The sequence below is a fragment of the Danio rerio genome, chromosome 1, assembly GCF_049306965.1.
Source record: "Danio rerio strain Tuebingen ecotype United States chromosome 1, GRCz12tu, whole genome shotgun sequence".
In the NCBI taxonomy this organism is placed as follows: Eukaryota; Metazoa; Chordata; class Actinopteri; order Cypriniformes; family Danionidae; genus Danio; species Danio rerio.
In genome coordinates, this window is record NC_133176.1 from 13,863,393 (window position 1) to 13,890,007 (window position 26,615).

The window sequence follows — 26,615 nt, forward strand, 5'->3', positions numbered from 1 at the left end:
TTTAACACTTCATCAGCCTGTTAAAAGACTTGCCGCCAAAGGTAGAGCTTGTCGTTATTTACTCACCTCATGTGGCTGCACCCTGCTATTTCTTCTTTCTGACGAATTCTCATAATGCATTTTATGTGCTAAAGTGCACCTGAATCCATGGTTGGAGATCATGATGATTAATTGGATTCAGTTTTATATATTCTGTTCTGTTCAGAGTTAAAAAAGCTTGAAGGATTTTTAATAGACTAATTACAATCAACCAGATCTTCTTGTATCATTTAGATCCATTGTCGGGCCTTGTGTTATTTGGACATGAGTAGCTCGGCATCATTATGATCCGTCGGTATCATTCCTTGGACAATTTGTGACTTTTAAGAGGCATTTAACATTGAATATATGTAGATTACTTCTTACAAAGCCATAAAATGAAGCATGCAACACTGAAACTGGAATAATAGTCGCAGATATTTAGGCATCGACAGAAGTGACCATTTGGACTATATTAAAGGTGCTGTATGTAAATTTTTGACTCTTCTAAAGCATAAAAAAACATAATATGTTTGCAGATATTTAAGAAACATGCTAAGTGAACATTCTTGTTTATCTGAAAAACAATGCTGAAGTCAGAAATTATGCTTTCAAAATGGACGTTCTGTGCCAGAACGCTGTCTTTGTTTTGGTTCTTTTAACTGCCAGTTTAGCCAATTATATTCAGCACCCCAAGTTGTCTTGATGGAAAACCGCATGTTTCATTCAGTCAGAATGGTTCTCAAGGCATACAACCGTGACTGAAATGCGACCTCCGGAGGACATTAGCAGACTCCGAAATGAGACGCAGATTCAGAGTTCCACATGAGATTATTAATTACCAAATAAAATAAATATTCCGAACGTAAACATTAGGGGAGCAGGTTACATTATAACCCTGTGTCCTAAAAACTCAATTTCAAACGCTTTATTTTATTTTAAAGATCTGAGGTGAACTATCTGCTGCTGCTTTCAGTAGTATGGCAGTAAATGCTCTGTAAAACGACATTCAAACTGAAATTGTAAGCATTTAACACCAAATAAAGCACATTAGGTGTACTTGAGGTAATCAGTTTTCTGTTGTTCAGCTGCAACAAATAGAAGCCGTTTCTAATATATTAATGTGTTGGTTAGAACAAAAACTCCTTTTAAAATGGAAAATATTCCTTCTATCACGTGCCGTTGCTTTTATTTAAAGTATGATTTAAATTAGCCTTTAGGCTTGATTGTCAGACTCAATCCTTTTGGTCAATCTGGCAACCAGCGCTTGCGTTTGTTTTTATCCAGGAATACCTATTTTAACCACTGAGTGTCAAACCTACATACAGCATCTTTAATATTGAAAACAGTTATTTTAAAGTGTGAAGAATACCAGCCTGATCTCATGAGGAAATGTAAGTATTTTACGTTTTGTTAGTTTAGTGGCTAATTTGTACAAATTCGTACGAGTTCAGTCATCCAAAAATGTACAATAATGCATCTAACCCCACCCCTAACCCTAACCGTCATTGAGTGATATGCAAGTCACATTAAATTGTACGAATTAGATCATACTAATTCATACGAATTAGCCACTAAATCAAAAATGTACGAATTGCCGTGAGATTGCATTGAGAATACAGTTAAATAACTTGTTTACTTTAAAAAGCTACATATACTGACTGCATTCATGTTCACTTAATGTTCTCATTACGTTATATAATATTATTTTCTTGAATGTTCCAAACATTCCAACACTGTAAAAAATGATATTATTACTTAGTTTTAGTTAATTGTAAGTTATTAAACTAAGTTAATCATGTTCTAACTTAATTTTATACAACCAAGGCTCATTCTGAAAACGTACCCCTATGTATATTTCTGCAGTGCACCCAAATACATTACAGGAGCTATGTTTTTTGGCAGTTTTTGTTTTCACGAATCCACCAGAGACTACTGTGTACCCTTTTTGAAATCTCAAATTTCTCTTGCGAGTGCCATTCGTGCCTGCTCTTCTCGCATAAATCCACCAGAGGCCACTGTCGACTGACTGACCCACCCTCCTCCTTCCCTAAACCCAACCAATAGTGTTTTAAAAAGCACCCATTAACCTGCCATGCACCCTCTTCCCTAAACCCAATCAACAGTTTTAAAAAACAATCCAAAAAAAGAAAAGCCTTCGCCTGATTCTTACCACGTTTTCAGATTTTACTACATTCTCACCCTGTTATTTACTTGTTCATTTTATTTTTTGGCTTCTGTTTTTGCCTTACCTGCTTTCTAGAACTGCTTTTCCCCAGACTCAAATCCCGTCATTGTGGTCAACTCCTCTCTGCATCTCAAGTCCACAGACATACATGGCAAACTACTGGACAAAATGGTTTCAGTGTGAAATCCGTCCATATGAAGGTAAGCGGGCAGCTGGTAAGCGTGAAGAGAAATAGCACCATGAAGATTTTTTTTCAACAAATTTCTAAACATAATTCTTTTAATAACTCATTTCTAATAACTGATTTCTTTTATCTTTGCCATGATGACACCAAATAATATTTTAGATATTTACTTATATACAAGTATTCAGCTTAAAGTGCAATTTAAAGGCTTAACTAGGTTAATTAGGCAAATCATTGGATAACAGTGGTTTGCTCTGTAGACAATCCAAACAAACATTCTGTGCCCTCACTGTACCCCTATCAGATCACCTCAAACACTGCTCTGCTTGTATTACACAACAGAAAACAAAGGACATTTGTTAACCAAAAAGACATCCACAAGAAATACACAAAAAAAAATCGTCATGCAGAAAACTCAGAAATGAGAATTTAAAGAAAAAATAATTTTCCTTCTGGGTTATTTTAAGGACATTTTTTGTGTCCCTAAAGTAGGATAAAATAAAAAAGAATTTAATACTTCTATTTAAAAAGGATGCTCTAAGTCAAAATCAGAACATTAGAACAATTTTTGAAGGATATAGTGACAATGAAGCCTGGGGTAACGACTGCTGAAAATTGCACGGTTTAATTAGATTTTTAAAATATTTCAATAATTAATTTTATTAATATTGTACAATAATATTTGACTATGTACACTGTTAGACATTTCAAAGGGTTTTTACAGTAACTTACTGGCAACACTGTTGCCAGTAAGTTACTGTATTTTAGATTTACAGTATACAACTGTAAATCCGTTTACAGCATGTTACTGTAGTGTCTGAAAATGGTTAACTACTGTAAAAACCTAAGTTAACAGTTAGCTACTGTAAACCTTTTAATTTTGTCCTAAATATTTTATAATATAATTTTATTAATATTATTTTAATACTATAGACCTAAAAAAGACACAATTACAAAATATTAACAAAATAAACACTCTTTATTTAAAACATTGGAGATGCTTAAAACAAGCTTAAAAATGTGTAAAAACATTACATTTCAATCATTCAAAATATTTTATTTTAAGAAAAAAAAACATTGAAAATGACAAAGCACATTAACATACATGTACAAAACTAATTTAAGTGTCTGACCTGCATATTGTTGAGAAAAAAAACCCAATTGTACTAAGTACTACTGACATTAAACCAGACACAATTACAAAATATTCCATTCTTTAAAACATTAATAATGCTTAAAGCATTTAAGGAAAATGTGTGAAAATTACATTAAGCAATAAAATCAACACATTAAAAATAAATAAATCACACAAAGCACTAGAACATACATGTACAATAAAAATTTAAACTTCTGAATTGCATATTGTTGGAAAAATAAATATTTGTAACTATTAGCCGACTCAGAAACAACCCAACTTTAAAATATTACTAGTTCTGGTGTCAAATGCTCAACAAGGTCTGAATTCACATGTTCAAATGCAATTCATCTTTATTTCTATTGCACTTTTACAATGTAGATCAATGATGTCAAAGCAGCTTAACATAGAAGTTCTTGTAAATTGAAGCTGCTTCAATCCAGTTTTCAGAATTGAAGCAGTAAATGTCACTGCTGAAAGTCCAAACACTGAAGAGCAAATCCACCGATCCACCAATCGTAGCCAAGTGATCCAGTGGCGACAGTGGCATGGAACAAACTTCACCAACTGACGAAAGTGTAGAATAAAATCCCTTGAGAGATACCAGGCTCAGTTGGGCACGACCAGTGCTCCTCTAGCCAAACTTGTGCAAGGCCGCAGTCTAGGCACCAGAGGCTTGAAAGTTCACCAGCGGGTGGTCAGGCTGGCCCATTGGATCAATGCGGAAACTCATTGATCACGTGTGTCTTTTAGGATTCACTCCTCCATGACCACCACAGCATCTGGTCAGGATTTGGCCCAGTCCAGGATTATGAAGAACTCTGGATAAGGACAAACAGACTAACATAAGCATAGAAGAAGCTTGTTTAAAAAAAATAAATCATATACTGGTTAATTATTTTGAAGCATGGCAGCTAGGTTAGGGTAGTTTTCAGCTGGTACTGAGCAACTGGCTCCTGCTCATAACCTGCTCACTACCATGTTTAAAAGATAACTAACCAGAATGTCCTGTTTATTTTTTTCCCTAACAAGGTTTTACAAAAACATTGTAGTATTTGTGATGGGTTGATTCACTGCAGGACAGATTAGACTATTTGTTTTATGTATTCCTAATAAACTAAAACTGACTGAATACTGATAAAACTATTGAGAGTGTCTCACCTAATCCAAGTTCTCAGTTAGCTGGTGAAAGAAGGATAACTCACTGTTGTTCATGGTTGTCATTCTCTTCAGTACTTCTCCTGCTATCTTCTGGCTCACTCTGGTTGTTGCTGTGCATTTTGTTTCATCCTCTGGAATTATTTATACAAAAAATTGAATTATTTTATTTATTACAAAATATTTAGGCAACATGAAATGGGGAAAAAGACATTTAATACATAGACAAATGCATGTATCCCAATACTAATTATTGTATTTTGAAATGTCTGACCCATCACAGACCTCAATCTGCTCAAAAATATTATAAACAAAGATGAAAAAAAAAACCTACTAAATGGTTTAATAAAAAAGGGAAAATATTTTTTTATTTAGCTAGCAACTAAACATGTGACACATTTTGTATTAAAAGTAACGTTAATATATTGAGAAACAAATAGATGTACAGTACTTACTGTTGTATGAGGTCCAGTTTGCACAGGCAGGCTCCCAGTATTCTATATTGAGACCATAAAAAAGCCAAAAATACAGATAAGAATACCATGCTACAATCCACAACCTCCACACAACTTTTTTTTATTTGTTTACCTTGGTTGCTTACTGGTCTTGCTTATTTTTTAAGCATAAGGCTGTGCTGATCAAGATGTTCCTCTGAAATGCTGTTTGTTTCTTCAGACAAAACCTGCTGCTGTGCCAGTGCCATATCTAAACAGAAAAAAATATAATGGTAACAATTATGTTAAACCAAATGTCAAGAGTTGTGATAAAAAAATAATTAGCAAACAATAAATAGCAAAAAGGTGGTTATTAGCATAATTCAGAGGTAAAATTGGTTTTATATTAGCAGATTCAGACTTCCCCCTTAATAATTTAGTTTCATAAAAGTATTATTTGCAAACTCTAAATAGCGAAATCATTTTAGCAGCTAATGACTATCAAAGTACAACATGCTCACGGTCAAATAAACAGTGTTAATGTTGATTTCAAGTCATACTGGCATGCTAATTCTGATCGAATATTCAAAGTAACATGGTAAACAGTTTAGAGTCTTCTAAATGAACGAATGTGCGAATATAAAACCAACTTTACTTCTATGCATATTGTAACGTTATAGATTTACGTTAGCGTTCTTATAGGTTACGTCGCGATGTTATTTTCTCAAGCTAACGTTATAAGTTACTCTAAACCAGAGAAAAATAAGTTCACAACATCTAATATATATAGTATAAATCAATATAAGTTAAACGTTGCACGTTAAAATGAGTTTGAGTCCAATTCAGTATAAACTTAGCTCAGTTTAGCTAACAGTTAACATTACCATTTTAAGATCGCTTCAGCCAATGTTGCCGAGCAAACAAATGCTAATAGAGGTGCTCAAATCAATGTCGAGTGTTGTCAGCACAGACAGACGCGCTTTTACCTGGATTATTTGTTGGTCTTTCATTCATATTCTTCTGGGGGAAAACACTCTCTGCCGGACCGTTGTCTCGTGCTAAGTGTCCTCCAAAACTGTCTGCATACCTCTGGTTCCCTCCTAAACCAAAACCCGCTGCAACACCGGTTCCTATGTAAATAAATAAAAAGATATGACGAGAACAATGGCTAATAGTCATAAACAGTCTTATTTAAAGTAATAGTAGTGTTAATGTAATAAATCAAATAAAGGTAACATCTTAATAGATGATATATTTCTCAAATGGGCGAAATAACGCCAAGCCAGAGAAAATAATAATAGCCAACTTTATACTTTACTTTGTTCTATTCTCGTCCACAAAACATTCTGTAAAATGAAACACTGCCTCAGCTTACCAGAGTAAAGTTTGTTAAATCCAGTATGTTCTTCAGGCACACTAATAAATTGTCCTCCAGAATTGCTCCAGGGTCCTCAGGCAAAATGTGGTGCAGAGTAGTCGAATCGCCGCAAGGTGGCGTTGAAGCAGTTGTGGAAAATACAGTATAATACACGAATTTTTACAAATACAGTACATCGCTGTATATGTTGTTCGACGTCACACTAAATTCCCATAATGCAACGGTAAATACAGTTATTTACTGTAAAAGGAATTTGCAGTATTACACTGGGTGAAATACAGTAAATAACTGTGTAATTTACAGAAATGTCTAACAGTGTACTTTTGATCAAATAAATGTAGCCTTGATGATTATAAAAACTTATCAAGCCATTTTTGGTGACAGCAGACTTATTTGTTTTTAATGAAATAGCCCTACCACTTCCACATTGAAATTAATATCTGTAAATTTGCAGTTTTCTATATATTATGTTTTATTTAGTTTTTTCTCCATTTATTTATGCTTTTGAATTGCTTTATGAGACCTCAATCCTTCTTCCATCAACTTTTCACCACAAAAAGTTGGAAAAAGTGACTTTTATTAACATTCTTAATAGATTAAAGTCATATATCATCTGGATTGGTGTTGTGCATTACAGTATAACAACCTTGTAATAAACAACCAGTACATTTTCTCTTATTTTACAGACTTATTTCTCTCAATATCATTTCTTATACATTATCCCACAGTAAAATTTGTCTAGCCCAGCTCTGGCCCACACAATCAGCTTTTGCTTGGCCTACATGCCGCAGTGAATTTGGGCACATCACTGGACCAAGTCTGGCTTCCAGACAAGAGCCAAACATGGATAATCTCTGGGCCAGGTCTTAGCCGAGTTAATAAGCCAGAATTGGGCCAGACATGTTGGTGTGTCACAACTGAAATTAAATTGATAAACCCATGAAGCATTGGGCTTTATGCCAAGGGCATGCTTTTTTCTCAAAGTGACCCAATTGGTAGAATAATTTTTTTTTTTTACTCAAAAATAATTTAAATGTTTCCAAGATAGGTCAAACGTACATGACCCATGTATACATTTTTTAACATCTGGGCCAAATACTACATTTGACATCTGGCCCCGGTCTTGTGTGCCGCCTTAATTGCTTAAGGCCCACTGTGTTTTTTTTTTTTTACATCCATTTTTTATTTCTCTTTGCTATTTGGGCTTATTATAATCTATTTAGAATAAAAATCTAAGTATCATCTTTTGATATGATGTACTTTTAGAGCTAAATGATGTCCATATATGTGGACTTGTGGTCTGAATTTACATAAAACACTTTTTCCTGAATGTTTTTTAAGCATGTATAACATATAATTTTTTTGACTATCAGAGAGTTAAAAACAACATGTTTTCCAATTTTGAACAGTCAAAAATAGGGTTTGGCACATTTCATATGCTGCAAAACAGCTGACTCTGTATGTCTGTAACAAAATATAAAACATTTAAAGTATTTTAAATGGCCACTTAAGAGCTAAAATAGGCTGTATGTGGACACTCAAGCCCTAGACGGTTCCAACTTTGCTAAACCTGGGACATGTTTGGCCCACATGCTGTATGCCAGTGCCGACTAAATGCCTGCTGTGCCAGCTTTATGCCAAATTTGGGTCAGAATCCTTTGCTACCTGGGATATTATCTCAAACTACTAAAATGTCAATAAAAGTCACTTTGTGAAACTGAAGAGTTGAATTTTCAACATCAAAAGTCAACAGCGGAGATCAAGGTCTCAATTCACAACCGTTAATAAACAGAAAACACTTGTGAATCACAAAATAAGGAAACTTAATTAACAGATATTGTTTACAGTCCAGGGTTTATTATTTAAAATAATTATGGACAATGATAAAAACAATTTTATAAGTGAGAAATATTGTGACAATTTCATTTCACCTCAATTTTCGCCTTTTTTATCTTTTCGCTTCTGTCTTTCAAGCATTACTGTTTTGCTGATTTGCTCAAACCCCAGTGACAAGAAAAAGCTCTGATTTGGCCACAAACTCTAGGGGCTTAGTTTCAGACCTCGAATATTAATCTGCAAAACCAAGATCAGTGTAAAATTCATGTAGCGAGTGCACGGCCATAATGCCATCTATTGTCTACAAAACCGAAGCGCTGAAAGCATGTGATGGTTTAACATTAACTTTACAGCGCCCACACTGTGCCCTGCTACTCGAGCGATCCGCTTTTAATCTGTTTTACCCAGCAGGCCGTGGGGTAATCCAATTATAACACATATGTGCCATCATGTGATGCCTTCCATGCTCTGCTATTGGCTGCAGGGCATCAGCAAAAAGTGCCAGAATGGCTGCCAGTCAAAGACCTCCAGGGGCTACAGGAGCATCATTTTAAAGGTTAACATTTAATATAGCGAATTGGGTGCTGCTCTGTAATATCGATTCAGACTGTGAGCCGTCTGTGTGTGCATGCATACTGCTGTGGGATAAAATATGAAGTTTTACAACCCTGGCTCATGAAAAATATGAGCCTGTGGTGTCTTCTTGAGTGTGTATGTGTGGAAAAATGATATTACACTGCTTCTTGCGCTGTTCTCAGCAGTTTCGAAGTGAAATGCAGAGCTTAAAAGTGTATTCAAGAGAGGACCGAGATAGTGTTTTGTTATATTATTGTAGTTCAGAAATCAAACTGACTGGTGCAAAAAGGTTATACTCTTTGCATTGCATTGTCTAAATGAATACAGGCCTGTGGCCAGCTTAATAAAAGGGGTGGTTCTTTTTTTTCTCAAAAAGCAGACCTTTTGGCAGTTATTTACCTAATTTTCTATTTAATTATAAGGTTAAACATTGCATTTTAGTGATATTCATTCATTTTTTTTTTGCTTTAGTCCCTTTGCTAATCAGGGGTCACCGTGGAATGAACCGCCAACTTATCCAGCATATGTTTTACACAGCAGATGCCCTTCCAGGTGCAACCCATCACTGAAAAACACCCATACACACTTATTCACACACATACACTATGGCCAATATAGCTTATTCAATACCACATGTCTATGGACTTGTGGGCCAAACCGGAGCACCTGGAGGGAACCCACACCAACACGGGGAGATAATGCAAACTCCACACAGAAATGCCAACTGATCCAACTGGGGCTCAAACCAGCGACCATCTTGCTGTGAGGTGATCGTGCTGTAAATTAATGTAAATTTGTTAAGAAGATGAACTGCAGGTGTGGAACTGTGCAGATTCTGTCCCATACTCTCAATTTGCATGAAAGCCAATACAATTAGTTTGCTAACAATACATTTTAGGAGTTTTTCTGGTAAACCTGGGTCAGAATTCTTTCATTGTCTATTCATTCCATACACATACCACATGCCTGCTAAATCATAAGTGCTTTTACAGTGATTAACACAATGTATAAAAAATGAGGGTCTTTACTGAGAGAATGAAGGTCAAAAGTTAATAACAAATTATTAACATTCCCACTGAATTCTTCTAGATCTGCATTACCTGAACAAGAAGATTCATTTACAGTCAATTTATGCCACAATAAATGCCTATTTATCAGATATGAATGATAATTCAATCTATTTCTTTCAAGTGTTAATAAAATATACCAAATACAGTATATGCATGTTTTTAATGCAATATTAATATAAATAAAGGCATTTAAGTGTATTAAGATGATAATTTTTTACGCAAAAAAGTGCACTTTTATAAAACGGTCAACTCAATAATTTTGGTAACACTTTATTTTGAAAGTCCATTAGAGTAGTAGTAGACTGTACTTTGCAAGTACATGTCAACTTACACTTACCCCAACCTAACAGTCTACTTATAATCTACAGATAATTAGTTGGCATGTAGATGCAATGTAACTTAAATTCAACAAACAGACCAGCAAAATAAAGTTTTAGCTAATTTTATATTTTTACCTTACAGTACACCTTTAATCACTATTTTTTTTTTTTGCTTTTTGACACTTAATTGATGCCAAGACACATTTAAAATGTGATCACATGATTATAAATTTAATTGTAAAGTTATTTAATATCAGTGGTGTAAAGAAACAAACTACAAATACCCAAATTACTGTAACTGAGCAGTTTTTCACAGAATTGTAATTTACTAGTTTAAAAAAAAAGTTACTCTCCCCTTTTACTTTACCCTATGTACATTTTTACTTTTACTCAACCATTTTTCTTTAACTTACAGTCATTACTTTATTTTTTTTTCTTGTTTTTTTGAGACTATGTAGAAAAATCAGTCCGGCAATTTCAGTCCAATCAAGAATAATAATTTTGTATTATAATGAACAATTTTCCCAGAGATGGGTTGAGGCTGGAAGGGCATCCGCTGCGTAAAAACGCGCTGGATAAGTTGGCGGTTCATTCCACTGTGGTGACCCCAGATTAAGGGACTAAGCCGAAAAGATAATGAATGAATGAATGAATGAATAATGAACACTTTCAAGACAAGTTTGCACGCATGCCACTGATAAGAAGATGATCGATGCCTAGTGTGCAATGACTGAAATTGCCAAATGGCTTTAAACAATCACTAAGTGCACTGCAGAATGTTATGGTCTCTCTCTCTCTCTCTCACACACACACACACACACACACACGCACACACACACACACACACACACACACACACACACACACACACACACACACACACACAGATTCAATAGTAGAAGTTTATTTTTGCAAAAAATACCTCAGCATTATAGCCCCTGCCTTGTGCTGTGTTCCCGTCATTTTTCTGACGAGTGCTTCAGCAATGTACATGCTTACAACGAGGATTTGCTGGCCGTTTGTTAAAGAAAAGATCAGAAAAGACTATTGATGTATGAGACTAAGTCGGAGCTTGACAAGAACTTTACAGTGCACAGTTCACGGCACGTGCTGCTTTGTTTAAGGATTTAAATGAGTTTGTGAGCTTGTGATCCACTGCTATTTGTCGTTGCTATGGCCACCATCAGCTGTTTCTACACACGTGTGACAGTCACGTTTCAAAATAGTTTAGCTTTTGCTACTGTATGGATTAATACTGAATGTGTGTCGTGGTTAGAAATAGAGCAATATGCTGGTGTTTAACTGCATTGGGCTCACACATACACTCTGTACACTGACTACTTCCAAATTGTCGATAAGCCATGGTGGACATTTCTCTCTGTCTCACGTTAAACGCAGTCAGCTAATCGCAACAGACTGGGTCATCGGACCAATCAGCGCAGATTAGCATCGGGGTATGAGAACAAATTAATCGCTAAACATATCATATGGGCGTCCTTGGAATAATTAGGTAAAAAAATGCATATTTATAAGACAATGCAAGTGTTTTTTAACCTTTCATGCATAGTAGTTGTTGGAGACCCCCAAAACCAAAATATAACCTTTTTAAATGCATAATAGTGGCGCTTTAAATTATTTTAATTATATGGCAACTGTGCCCTTTTTGCATTGTATATAGACTATCTACAACATTTGAGGCTTTAGCTTTATTATATTGTTGGCTGTCAAAGAAGGAAACCACAGACTACTCATTCTTCAGCACTTAAGAACACTTTCATTCTGTCATAACATGAATTAAATGATAAATAAGTCATATAATTCCTTGTTACATAGCCTATGAAATACATTTTAACAGAATGTCTGTCACAATCTCTTTCAAACACATGATCATTTTCTGTCCTCAAGTTCATTTGACAGGCAGTGTAGGAACCTTCACATCATACTACTGCAACTGAAAATTTGATGCTGTCAAAACTTTGTCGGAGATCAGGATTCATTGTTATTGAAGGTGTCACAATAAGCAATCAAAGACAGCTGATTTCGTCTAACATAATCAGAAATTTTCCCAACAATGGGCAAATGACAACATTTAAATACAACTCTCTTTACTGTCCACAATAAGCAACTCAGAAGCTAAAATACATAATATCAGTCCATTAAATTAAGCAAGAAATTAATTTCCTGTTTTATATGTTTTGACCTGCACTAATAATCCGATGCAAATCATTGTGCTTCAAAGCATTTTCATATCTCTCGAGCTTATTGAAACTTCCTAAGATGACTTTATGGCATTTCAAAATATGAATTCATATATGACACTCTTGCTTACCTGTGTTTGTGCTGCTCGGAGTCAGTACTGACGGCAATATCGCATGACTGCTGCTGAAAATTTCATATGCCAATAATCTTTCCTCAGGACATCACTAAGCCATCAGAGAGAATGCTGGGTAATTAATCAGCCGTCCTTGACTCTGTCACAGCATACTAATCACAATTCACAGGGCTGGGACTCAGCCCTGACATTGAAATTTTATCTGAGATAGCAAAACACTGATAAAAGTGTACAGTTTAACATGCTTACAGACACTGCATACAAACGAACACACAAGAAACCATCAGCCTTACATTGACTTCCACGGTTTAACGGCTTATTATACTCTAACCGTACACCATATATTATTTTGGACATTTACTACTAATAATACACAACTTAAATAGTTATTCCCCTTTTTAGATTTTAAAAGTTTACTTAAAATAGTTTTCATTGTTACAATATGACAGTAACAACAATATTTAATACATAAGTTGAAATCAAAATTATTAGCCCTCCTGTAAATTATTTTTTCTTTTTCAAATATTTAACAAAATTTTGTGTAACCAACACAGGCTCATTGTGAAAACGTACCCATGTATACATTTCTGGAGAACTTGAATTATGTACCCTGAGCTACGTATGGCAGCATTTCATCTTTAAAATGAACACTATGGGGAGGTATGATGCTGCTGATGGCTGAAGGTTTCTTTTTGCGTTATCAGGTGACCGCTTACCTTCATGTGGATGGCTGTTCTACTGTTACCAGTTTGTTCAGTGGCTCAGCTTGTACGTTGGCGGACTTGAGATGCAGAGAGGAGTTGACCATGACAATGGGGTTCGAGTCTGATGAAGAATGGTTCCAGAAAGCAGGTAAAACAAAAACAGAAGCCAAAAAATAAAACAAAGAATTAACTAAGTGAGCGAGAACGTGGTTAGATTTGAAAACGTGGTAAACGAGCTTTTGTTTTTCTGTATTGCTGTTGAAAACTGTATTGGTTGGGTTTAGGGAAGTTGGTGGGCGGGTTAATCAGTGGTCTTGAAAACATCGGTTGGGAATGGGGAGGGTGGAGGAATCGGTCCCTCAGTCAGTTGACAGCAGCCTCTAGTGAATTTAAGAGAGAACAGCAGATGAGAATGCCACTAGCAAGAGAAAATTGAGATCTAAAAAAGTATACACAGCGGCCTCTCGTAGATTTACAAGCGAAGAGAAGGTACGAATGCCACTTGCAAAAGATTTAACATCAAAAAAATTGTACACAGCGGCCTCTGGTGGATTTACGAGAGAACAGCAGCCACGAATGGCACTCATGAAATATTTGAGATCTGAAAAAGTGTACAGAGTGGCCTCTCGGGGATTTTCAACAGAAGAGCAGGCATGAATGGCACTCTTGAAAAATTTGAGATCTGAAAAAGCATACACAGCGGCCACCGGTGGATTTATGTGAGAACAGCAGGCGTGAATGGCACTTGGGAAAAAAATGCGAATTAAAAAAGCATACACAGTGGCAAAAACTGCAAAAAAACGTACCTCCAGGGATGTATTTTGCACTCTCCAGAAATGTATACAGGGGTACGTATATAGTTGTAATAATTTTTTTTTTCATTTTTTAAAGATCATTTTAAGATTAATATTATTATCAATGGGTTGCCGTGTATTAAAAGATTTTAAATGCACATCGCAGATCTCCTTGTCCTTGCTTTGAATCAGCCACAAGGAGACAGAGTGAAAGCATACGTGAGGTAGAGCATGTGTATGCATGTCAATGACACTGGCTTATCTAATAGCTCAAAGTAACACACGTTAGCTACCTCTTCACAAACATATTTTGGAGCATATGTGTGAGTTTGTTGATCCCCATCAGCTCCTTTGTGATTCACTCGTCGATCACCTCAAGATCCCAATGATGGGAACTTTCATTGAGTCAATATGGTTACTACTTATGTTTGAGCCACTGGAACTACACTACACTTTAATTAAGAACTTGATTTTAATTACTTGTATTTTTATCAGTTGTCCGCTTTATGAATTATTCCCAATACAAGTGAGTACTTGACAGGTTGTCAGAAATAGCCTTTACAAGTGTATTGCTCACAAACATTTGCATCATCTAATAATATTTTATGTGTTAATTCAAAAATAGGTCTGCTCCGTCAGAAGGGAAAGTGGCTCATTAAAATTAATTACACACACATGCCCACTCAAACACACACACATATGTCAGAGACAATGCTGTTAGTATTGCTGCCCCGATTGAGACTTTGCCAAATCTTTGATGTGAAGTCATTCAGTGCAAATCTGCCAAAAGCATTTCTTTTTCATTCTCATGTTGTTTTTTGTTCAGGGAACAGCAGACTGATGCGAGTGTCATGGTGACACACACACACACACACACACACATGCACACATATACTTGCAGAGGCAGGAGCCTGACAGCATGAACAGCGATGGAGAGAAGGGCACAGCCAGGGAGCTTTTTGATCAGGATATTATCATTGTTTTACTTAATTTGTCAATTTTCCACGCTCTAATATTCCAAAGCCTCTTCAAGAACAAACAAAAGGCCAGCAAACAAGAACAAACGTGACAGACAGACAGAAAGATGTTTTCCTTGAGGATGAATTACATTAGTTACACACTCTAAACATTCTGGGCTGTTTCAACCAAATGTGGGACAAACCTTACTGCTGGGTTACATTTTTATTACATTTTTAACCCAGATTTAACCAAACGGTTGGGTTTGTATTTCATATTTTCTATTTTTTCATGTTTTACCCACATTTGGGTTGAAATAGGGCTAATCTCAATTCGTGGTTCTGAAATTGTCAGACTCTATTCTGAGAATTGATTCCTCCCTATTGTTGCGACTCTATTTAAATTTTTTTTTTTAAATTCTCCACCAGAAGTAAAAGGAAGCTCAATCAAACACATAATTTTTATTGCATACATGCCACACTAACATATCGTGCCTAAAGTGCATGTGCATGTATTTAAAATAAAGTAGAATTTTATTAAAAACAAATAATAGGATAAAACTCTTCCCATCATGCATCTGTTATCATTTTATGTATTCAGAATGGAGCTCAAAACTTTCTGTTGTGGACTAAAATTCAGTCCATCATGTGGGCTAATGTCATTTCTAAAGCATATATATATTGTTTTCTATTATTCTATGAGCTCTTAGAAATTTTGCAATGTATGGCTTAAGTCAGGGGTGTCCAAATTCAGGCCAGTGTCCGGAAGAGTTTAGCTCCAACCCTAATCACACATACCTGAACCAGCTAATCAAGCTCTGACTAGATATATTACAAACTTCCTGGCAAACTGAGTTTGGACACCCTTGGCTTTAGTGAAGCGCTGATATGGTTATTCGAACCAGTTATTTAAACGAATGTTCCAAATCTGTTCAAGGAAATACATCCTATCATTTATAACAAATGATTTCTAATCACAATTAGCACGAGAGAGTCAAATTATGAATTAGTTCTTTTAAATTTAAAACAGGAGTCCTCTTATGAAATCAATTCCAAATTTTGGAATGGACACTCAAATCTCAATGCCTCAGAATCGAGAAATCAATTTGGTCACACTTTATATTGATGGTCCGTTTACTGAATTTAGGTTACATTTTATCTACATGCCAACTAATTCTCATTAGATTATAAGTAGACTGTTGGATTGGGGTTAGGGTTAGTGTAGGTTGACATGTACTTGCAAAGTTTCTTATAGTTAAATATCTTATATATAAGGAGCAGTATCAACAGATATTAAGCAGACAGTCTAATACTCAAATGGACCATCAAAATAAAGTTTTACCTTATAAAGAATTAATTTATTGGCTACACTACATTGTCTTAGGCATTTTCCAGTGGATGTTCTGAAAAGTTTACCTTTAAGAGACAGTTCACCCAAAACTGAAGCTTCTGTCATCATTAACTCACCTTTAACTTGTTCCAAACCGGTTTGACTTTCTTTTTTTCTGTTAAACACAAAAGAAGATATTCTGAAGAAAGCTGTAAACCTGTAACTGTTGACTTCCATAGTATTTATTTATATTTTTTTTAACCATTGATTTAAAAAGTTTCAGGTTCAGCTTTTTCAGTGTTTAACAGAACATAGGAACTCAAAGTTTTGGAACCACTTGAATATAAATAAATGATGAGTATATTTTTATTGTTGGATGAACTATCCCTTCAGACACACACAAGTAAATACATTTTCATCTTTTCCTATCTGTCTTGGCCTTCCATCCACACACATTTTGTTAAGAAAAACTGAGCTTACTGAAAATGCTGTCCAAAGTGTATGCATCTGCACTTTGATTTGTGAAAACAGATTCTTTTGAAACCAAAAATGCTTTTTTAGTCATGTGACCACTTCAGATGGTGGAAGATACTGTTTAAAATTTGTTCTGGCAGTTTGATTGTTAGAAATGACATACTTGTTTGTAAATTCACATTGCATTTCTTTAAAGGACATGTAATGTTTACTTGCAGTTGTTGTTTAGTGGTGAAACTTGAGGACAGTTGTGATGCAAGCTCTGTCTATATTTTCTTCTACATTGTCACATTAGAAAGAGGCCTGAAGGAAAGACACATGTCAGAAGTTTTTGTGTTTTACTCAAGCAAACTACAGGTACCAACTTGATCAAAAAATTTGGTTTAATATTCAACAAACATTATAAATTTTCTAGGTTACACATACAGTCCAATACAAACAATCTGTAATTTCAATGTAATATCTGTTATGCAGAAATTGAAATATGGCTAGACATCAAAGTGAAGCACTGTATTACGTACTGTTTTATCTAAACTATTATTATTTTTAATTTTAATAATATTTTGGTTAAAGGGTTATGACTCTTCATTTAGTATTCATCTTTAAAAAAGGAATTATTAATGCACAACATGCTAGAAATACTAAGAAATATTCAAAGCAGCCCATACAGACATAAGTTCATATGTTCAAAGTCACTTTAATTACTTTTGTTATCTCTTGTGATGCTCAGTTTGAACGCCAGAAGATCGTCTGAATCGCGTCCACATTTGCTAAGCAGCTGAACTGCTGTACCTAATAAAGAGGCCTGCTGTGAGTAGCGTATTAGCTTCCATAGTTGTGGCATGAAAATTGAAATAACAGTTAACAGATCAAATGTTGTCTCAAAAATAACCAAATATTTCCTTTAAAATCACATTTTTCACATTGATAATGAATTCCGAGTAAGAAGTAATTTCGGCTTCTTTCACCAAGGCCACTTTCTGGCCTCGTCACGAGTTGAAAAGCAATCGCTGAAAGACACATTGCTGAAATATCTCCATCATGAAGCTCATACAGAGCAACAATGTGTCAGGTTTACGTCAGTGTATTGATTTTCATACTTCAAACCTCTTTGAAGCATCTAAGACATAAAACGTTTCATATTCTGATTGCGTAAGTGCTTCAAATTGCAATTGCAAAGACACTCTCCTCTCCAGTTTTACACATTGCAATACCATAATATACCAGCAATATGAAGTTGATACTCAAATATGTGAATACGAATAATATGAAAGTTGCAATACCTTTGTCAAGCATACAGATGCAACCTTATCGATCCTTGTTCATGAATCAGAGACTATTACAAATACTATAACAACCACTGAAAATAATAACAAAGGCTTATCCAGGTATTCTATGAATCATCTTGACTGTTAGTAAGTATATGTGCATGTAATCTTGCCCAGTATTATAACGTGTTATCTCTAACCCTAAACCTAACCCTAAGTGTAATTATTCCTGAAATCTATGCCTAAATTAGTTGGATAACAATGATGTAGAAGCACATAACCCTAAATGTAAGCCTAAAATTAATATAAACTGTAAACCTATGACTTATGGGTAAGTTACTGAATAATTCATTAAAAAAAGACATACATATTATGATTTATTATTTCATTTAAAAATGTTATTTATTCAGCTATTTTTTAAAATCACAGGTCTATATATATATATGTTGTCCGCTGCGTAAAAACGTGTTGTGGCGACCCCGGATAATAAAGGGACTAAGCCGTTAGCCGAAAAGAAAATCAATAATTGATAATACACAGGTTATGTAGGCAGCATTCAGCCAGTTATATTCCTGCAAGCTTTATGTTTAATTAAATAGTAAAATATTACATCCAATTGCTTACTTTTGAGTCACGTAGCCATGTAATAGGGAGGCAGTGTCCATCTAGATCAGGGGTGTCCAAACTCGATCCTGGAGGGCCGGTGTCCTGCATAGTTTAGCTCCAACTTCCTTCAACACACCTCCCTGGATGTTTAGTATACCTAGTAAGAGCTGGATTAACTAGTTCAGGTGTGTCTAATTGGGGTTGGAACTAAAATATGCAGGACACCGGCCCTCCAGGACCGAGTTTGGACACCCCTGATCTAGATGGTTGTTTTTGCACTTTTAGGCTGTCGGTGCAATTCATTTATAACATGCTTTTCAAAAACCCAAGGCACTACAACAATAACAAATATAAAAGATTATATATATATATATATATAATAAAAAATCCATTATCCCTTGACTATAAGACTTTAGCCTTTTATAGTCATTTATATACAAAGTAGCTTGCAACAAAAAGAAAATTAAGCAACAAATATCAAAAGTTCAGTCAGCTGATCTTAAAAGGTAGACCTAGTTTAATTTGTGTATTCAAATTACAACTAAACAAAATAAATAATTGATGTATTAGATGTCGCCAATTTAAACAGTCATTCATTCATTTTCCTTCAACTTAGTCCCTTATTTATCAGTGGACGCCATTGAATGAATCGCCAACTATTACGGCATATTGTGGGCGAAACCGGAGCACCCGGAGGAAACCTACGCAATCTAGCGACCTTCTTGCTGTGAGGTGCTAACCACTGAACCACCATGCTGCCCACATCAGAAGATGAAATAGTTATTCTAAGGAACTTTCACTATGTTTAACAAATTTAAAAGGTATATGATTATTAACTAAAGCTAATAAACAATTGAACACAAACAAACCCAACCCATCTAACTCTTTCATAGGTGAAATAAAGGACATACTAAATTAATTCTCTCTTATGTTCCTTCCCGTCTGAGTTCCTTTAGCACAAATCCAAGGAGACTTAAAAGGTTAGTGGATGTTTGTGGTTGTATATGTGTGTACGTGTGTTTTCAAGGTCTCACTGCAGGATTAATGTGTTAGCATGTCGAGGCCCCATTGCACTAAAGTGTGTATGTGTGATATGTTTGCTCCCTCAGCTCAAATTGATTCCTCTGTTGGGCTAAATGAAAGCTTATGTTGCTGCTCCAGGGCTGTGTTTTCTATCATATTTAAACACAGGCAAGATTAGCATGGCTTTATTTTTATTTGCTGCTAGAAAGCCTTTGGGTATCCAGTTTAAAATGCTTCTTTTGTTTCCTTCCTCTCATTGCATCGCTCCTTCATCTGTCGTTAGCAGACTTCTCTCTCTCTCACCGTCTGTCTTAGCTTGATTTCTGTGCTCTTGTGGGTCTCAAAGTACCTACAAAAGTTCTGAACAATTCTGCTAACTGTCCAACAAAGTTCATTTAGGCGCACACACATAAACATTCACACGCTCTCAATATTCATTCATTCATTCATTCATTCATTCATTCATTCATTCATTCATTCATTCATTCATTCATTCATTCATTCATTCATTCATTTCTTTTTGGCTTAGTCCCTTTATTCATCAGGGGTCACTACAGCAGAATGAACCACCAACTCATCCAGGATATGCTTTACACAGCAAATGCCCTTTCAGCTGTAACCCAGCACTGGGAAACCATACACACTCACATGCATACACTACGACCAATTTAGTTTCTTTATTTCACCAATTGAGCATGGACTGTGAGGGAAACCGAATACCCTGGAGCACCCGAAGGAGAACTTGTAAACTCCACACAGAAATCCAACTGACCCAGCTGGGACTTGAACCAGCGACCTTCTTGCTGTGAGGCGACAGTGCTAATTACAAAAAATAACTGCATTTTCAATGAATGTGCAGCAAACGTGTACTTTATATTCAGGATATTCAAAAAATGTAATCTAGTACTTGTAAATTTTACAATAATGAAACTAAAAGCCACTAACTATAAATAACTTCAGATTTAATGACCATTTCTAAACACACAGTTTTTAATTATGTCAAATCTGTTAATCTGCCAAATGCTGTATTTTCAATTATAATTTCAACCAAAAAAAAAAAAAAAAAACTGAAGTAATTATGAAACTAATTGCATTTGACATAATTTGAGAATTTATATATATATATATATATATATATATATATATATATATATATATATATATATATATATATATATATATATATATATATATATTTTTTTTTTTTTTTTTTTTTCTTATTTAAATATAAATAACCTGCGATTAAAAGTCCCCCTAATTGAATTAAAGATGAAGTTCTGGTAATTTTTGTGTTTTTGACATTGACTGCAGTTTTTATAACTTTTAATACAATTTGAGTTATTTTGGAACATTAAATTACCCTAAATAAAATGAGAAATATTTCCTTGGCAACTTTTTCAGAGTAAGATTACGTGTATTAAAAAATGTTTTGATTCAGATGACTATAATAATCCTGCTTCTGATGATGTGAAATATCTTTGATATTGAAAAACAGTGTTTGAATCACAAATAAGTAAATTATGTTATGGATTAAAGTAAATAATTAGGGAAGCTTCGATCAATCGGCCAGAGATCGGTATCACCCGTTAATCACATTTCATGACTTGATCGGTACTCGTTAATCTGGCTGAGTTTTGACAAGGAATTGGTACTCGTTATCGGTTGCAAAAATCCTGATCAGAGCATCCATAAATATAAGAAATAAATGTAGAAATGATCTTTATGGGCACTTACCATGGACACAATGGTGTTTATGCTGTGCAAACTGTATATTTTATCCCTCTACCCCTAAACCAGACCCTCACAGGAAATAATCTTCAATTTTATTTTTTCAAAATATCTAATTCTGTGGGATTTATGAGCCTTTTCCATAATGGGACCAAAAACATATCCCCACAAGGTCAAAATGTCTCCTATTGCTATACTTGTGGGGACATGTGGTCCCCACAATGTAAGGAATACAAAGACTTACACACAAACCCAAACACACACATGCACACACCTGGCAAGACAAAATAAATATATTCAGTGTTACGTATGCTGTAACAGAAAGAAAAACAGAAAGAAAGACAGACCGAAATTCCCTTCCATCAGACACGTCTGAGCCTGGGGGCTAATTAAACATCAAACCCCTATCACTCCAATGGGCGTAAGTTGCTCTCCATCAACCTGATGCAAAAAGTGTGCAACCCCTCCAAGTGCACACACATGCAGCACGCCGTGGCTCACTCGAAGCTGACACCCAGTCACACATGCATCCCTTCAAACCCAGCTTCAAAGCGGATCACTGATACCTCCTTTCACTTCGCACAAATAAATATGCAGGGAGGCCTACTGGAGCCTTCACATCAATAGCAGCAGGATGGAGAGAGTGAAAGAGATGAGGGAGTTTAAACCCAGATCATTGTGCACAAGGGCTGACAGGGTTGCGATAGCACTGATGCCCTCTGCAATTGAAGGACAGCCTTTGTGCGCAGGTTGGAGATTCAAATAAAATATCATTTGCAATTAAAGTCCGGCAGCACTTGGCTGATTGTTATGCAGAGGTACAGAGAATAGATAGGAGCTTTGTGTTGTCTGCTGTAAGTAAAATAAATGCAATGTTATTTTATCCTGAAATATACATTCAGGGTTGCTATAAGACTTTTAAGGTTTTTCAATGAAAAGCTCTTATGCTAAGCATGCATTTAACTACAGTAAACAAATGCTATGTTGAAAAGTTCATACAATTTAAAAGAGGTGTTTTTTGTATTTAAAAATGATATAGTCCTGTGGTTCAAAGCTGGATTTTAAGTAGCCGCTACTTTAGTTTCAATATTCTAATATGTTCTAACATGTATATATGTATGTATGTATGTACGTACACAGCAAATTCTGGTCTTTGGAATAAACTCCCTGGGAGTCAAAATCAACTCAATCTGAGTGTACATGCGTGACCATCAAATGTACTCCCATTCAGAGTTAAAATCACTCTGCTTTTGGAGTTGAATTTTAACACATTTTTTTGAGTTAGATTATAACACTTTCTGGAGTTAAAATTGTAATCCTACAGAGAGTACTTTTACATTTGGGTATAATATGAACTTCTTACCAATGTTAAAATGTAACACTTTTTAGAGTTAAAGTGTACTTCAAACAAATATATATATATATATATATATATATATATATATATATATATATATATATATGAAAATGACTGAACTGATGCAATACTCTTTACTTACTGCTTTTATTCATGCAAATCCACACATTAGATTTAGAATTTCCATCAATGTACACACTTTGAAATTAATTGTCATCAAAGCATTAAATCTAACAGCAAAACATTTACAATTAATATATGTTAGCAGCTAGTGCCAACTATAACCAATGGCTTAGTAAAATTGCATGAGACAATCAACACATTACATTATATAAAATTAACTTCGCAGGAATCAAAAGCAGCAAAAAATATCTTGTCATTCTCCTTAATCACAGTCAACTCTGCTGGCTTTGAAGTTAGAATTTGCTCGATTTTCTGAAATGAAGAAAAAAAAGTATTTAGAAAGATAACCAAAATTAGATATTTTTTTTTTTACAAAAAAACTTAATCTAATAACTGTGTTTATACTATTTTTTTATTTTAAAATGCATTCATTTTGTAACGTTATTTTGTTATGTTTACGGTATAAGATCTATGTATATGGAAGTTAAAAAAAAAACTTACATTTTTTTGGACACTGCCCATTAATGGTTGAATAATTTGAGATCCAGAATCACTGCTGCTCAAACTGCTTGACACAGACAATGTATCTGTCAGACTTAGGGAGGAGGGCACTTCAACAGACCCTTGCTGCAGGACAGTCAAATCTGATAAAAAAACAACAACAACACGTCTCAGCAAATGGTTCTGAAATGCACACTTTCACTCTGAGTCATGAAACCAACTTTCAAAATCTATAAAAATGTTCTTAAATAACCTACCATCATTAGTGTGGATGACATGTTTCTTTGGTTGTTGCAAGTTCTTGAAATACATCCTCATCCACCTCTATGCCATGGTCATCTGTGACTTTCGATGCTGTATCCTCTGGTATCACAAACTTGTGCTGGACTACAACAGAACAACAATGTATAATTTATCAAATAAATTTCAAAATGACTGTTATTATTATTATTATTATAATTTTTAAAAAATACTCTGTTACACTAAAACTCACCTGCACTGAGAAAATCCAAGAAACAATCTTCTTCCAGTTTAATATATTTTTTCTTGCCTCCAAATAGCACTTTTATCAGCATCGTGGCCTGAAATAAAAAAGATAAATGTTATTTACCAACTTATGTTAGTGTGATTGAAAATGTAATGTGTATATATAGCTGAAAACAGCATACTCTCATGGTCACGACTAAATCATGATACAATCCAAAACATTTCATGAGCAATATTACACATATTAAATCTTACAGACATAAAGCTCTATTGCTGGATAAAAGATAATGACATTACCTCGTTGTGTAAGTTAGCCTATTTGAAATGTGAACAGAAGGTTTCTCCATCTGATCAAGCAGGCCTATCGCTTCTTTTTGACAGCAGAACACACATTTTTAGAAACACAGGGGAAGAAAAGATTATCAGCAAGTGTTAGCTTGTTCATATCCACAACATTTTTAAAAATACTGCACAAAACAGCCACATTGGAAAAGCTAACATGCTATGCTAAGTTAGCCACATGCAGTCACTAGCCTCACAGTACAAAATGAAACAGCTAAAGCAAAACACACTTCTGCTACAAAACATCCAACATTTAGAAAAAGCTTTTAGAATTGTATAACAATGCACTTTTACCTACCTCACAAAGAAGAACATAACTCCAGTTCTCATGTGCTGCTCGGCAGAGTTGTGTAATGGCGGACTTTCTAAAAATTTAACTCTAGTAAGGAGTTAAAGCACGTTTCTGAACACCAGATAATGAACTCCAAAATACAACACAGCAAGGGGTATCCCATAACACAAAATTGTGTTAAAGTTTAAAAATAAACTCAAAAAATTTTACTCTTTCACACTTTTTTGCCTAACTCCTAATTTTTCAACTCCAGAAATTTGCTGTGTATGTTTCTAATATTCTGGTTCTTAAATAATAAAAATAAAAATAATGATAGATGGATGGATTGATTGAAGGATGGGTGATGGATGGACTGAAGGATGGATGGACTGAAGGATTGATGGATGGACTGTAGGATGCATGGATGGAAGGACTGAAGGATGGATGGACTGAAGGATGGATGATGGATGGATTGAAGGATGCATGGGTGGATGGATAGATGGAAGGATAGACTGAAGGATAGATGGATGGACTGAAGGATGGATGAATGGGCTGGAGGATGGATAGATGGACTAAAGGATAGATGATGGATGGATTGAAGGATGAATGGATGGATGGACGGATAGACTGGAGGATAGATGGATGGACTGAAAGATGGATGAATGGGCTGGAGGATGGATAGATGGACTAAAGGATAGATGCATAGACTGAAGGACACATGGATGGACTGAAGGGTGGATGGATGGAATGAAGGATTGATATACCGGATGGACTGAAGGTTAGATATATGGATGGACTGATGGATGGAGTGAAGGATAGATATGGATGGATGGAATGAAGGATATATATATATATATGAATGGATGGATGGATGGATGGATGGACAAAAGGAGATAGATGGACTGATGGATAGATGGACTGAAGGTTAGATATGGATGGGTGGACTGAAGTATAGGTATTTGAATGGACAGATGGATGGATGGTTGGATGGATGGATGGACTAAAGGAGATGAATGGACCGATGGATGGATAGACTGAATGATAGATAAATGGATGGATGGATGGATGGACTGATGGATAGATGGATGGATGGATAGATGGATAGACTGAAGCATAGATAGACGGATGGAGTGATGGATAGATGGACTAATGTATGAATTGATAGATGGACTGATGGATAGATAGATCGATAGATAGATTTAATATAATTATTTATAGTTGAATTGTTTCATACTTGCCTTAAAGCATTCATGAACTGTCTTTTTCAAATTTTATTTTGAACTGTTGTCGGTTCTACTCTTCTCTCTCCACTTATAGTGTTATCAACAGTTGTACAATTAAAAAAAATCATAATTTTAATCAAACATACGACATCCCCTCCTTTTATAAAAGCACATAGTTTGAATCGACATGGTGGATTGTGGAAGGAAATAGCCGCTGATATTAATTTCATGATTTTGTTTTCTTAATCCTTTGCATTCTTAAGCACACGCCAAAAGATCAATGGAGTGGCTTCACAACAACTCGTTGAATGTCCTTAAGTGGCCCAGCCAGAGCCCAGACCTAAATCCTATTGAAGATCTCTAGAGAGATCTGAAAATGGCTGTATGAGAGGTACTGCAAAGAGGAATGGGCAAAAATTTCCAAAGACAGGTGTGAAAGCTTGTGGCATCATATTCAAAAATACTTGAGGCTGTAATTGCTGCCAAAGATGCATCAACAAAGTATTGAGCAAAGGCTGTGAATACTTATGTTTTCTTATGTACATGTGATTTTTCAGGTTTTTTATTTTGAATAAATTTCCATAAAGTGGCAAATAAAAAACCTGCTATTTTGACAGATTGGCTTCAATATAAACTGTTTTTAGACTACAAAAGAAAGTTTTGAGCTCTAAAACTTACAAGAAGTTTCATAATACAAAAAAAAATCACCTAAAAGAAGTAAAAATCACAAAAATAATTCTAATTAAGAAACATTTGGAAACAGGTGTCATAAATCATAATCCACACTATTCGTGTAACTG

The 26,615-nt window shown here is 35.0% G+C and overlaps 3 long non-coding RNA genes across 7 annotated transcripts in view; all 3 read right to left on the reverse strand.

Annotated features, from left to right (window-relative positions):
• LOC141384915 (uncharacterized) overlaps positions 1–12,885 on the reverse strand; it is a 47,640-nt gene extending 34,755 nt beyond the window's left edge. For all 4 annotated transcript variants that reach the window (XR_012405488.1, XR_012405491.1, XR_012405490.1 and 1 more), the window contains exons 1-2: positions 12,627–12,885; positions 2,271–2,418 (exon numbers count right to left, since the gene is read on the reverse strand). This is a non-coding gene — a long non-coding RNA (uncharacterized lncRNA). The remainder of the gene's footprint in view (positions 1–2,270; positions 2,419–12,626) is intronic.
• Positions 3,351–6,707, reverse strand: LOC137489976 (uncharacterized). 2 transcript variants are annotated; one of them, XR_011015258.2, is made up of 6 exons: positions 6,493–6,707; positions 6,104–6,247; positions 5,272–5,388; positions 5,139–5,180; positions 4,731–4,817; positions 3,351–4,346 (listed from the first exon to the last, which is right to left on the reverse strand). It is a non-coding gene; the product is annotated as an uncharacterized lncRNA (long non-coding RNA). The 2 variants fall into 2 exon arrangements; XR_012405485.1 differs by having other exon boundaries at positions 4,687–4,817; positions 6,493–6,646.
• Positions 12,886–23,003: 10,118 nt separating the features above from the next.
• Positions 23,004–24,881, reverse strand: LOC101884032 (uncharacterized). The gene is made up of 5 exons (XR_223230.6): positions 24,277–24,881; positions 23,987–24,074; positions 23,751–23,880; positions 23,494–23,636; positions 23,004–23,304 (listed from the first exon to the last, which is right to left on the reverse strand). It is a non-coding gene; the product is annotated as an uncharacterized lncRNA (long non-coding RNA).
• Positions 24,882–26,615: the final 1,734 nt, after the last annotated feature.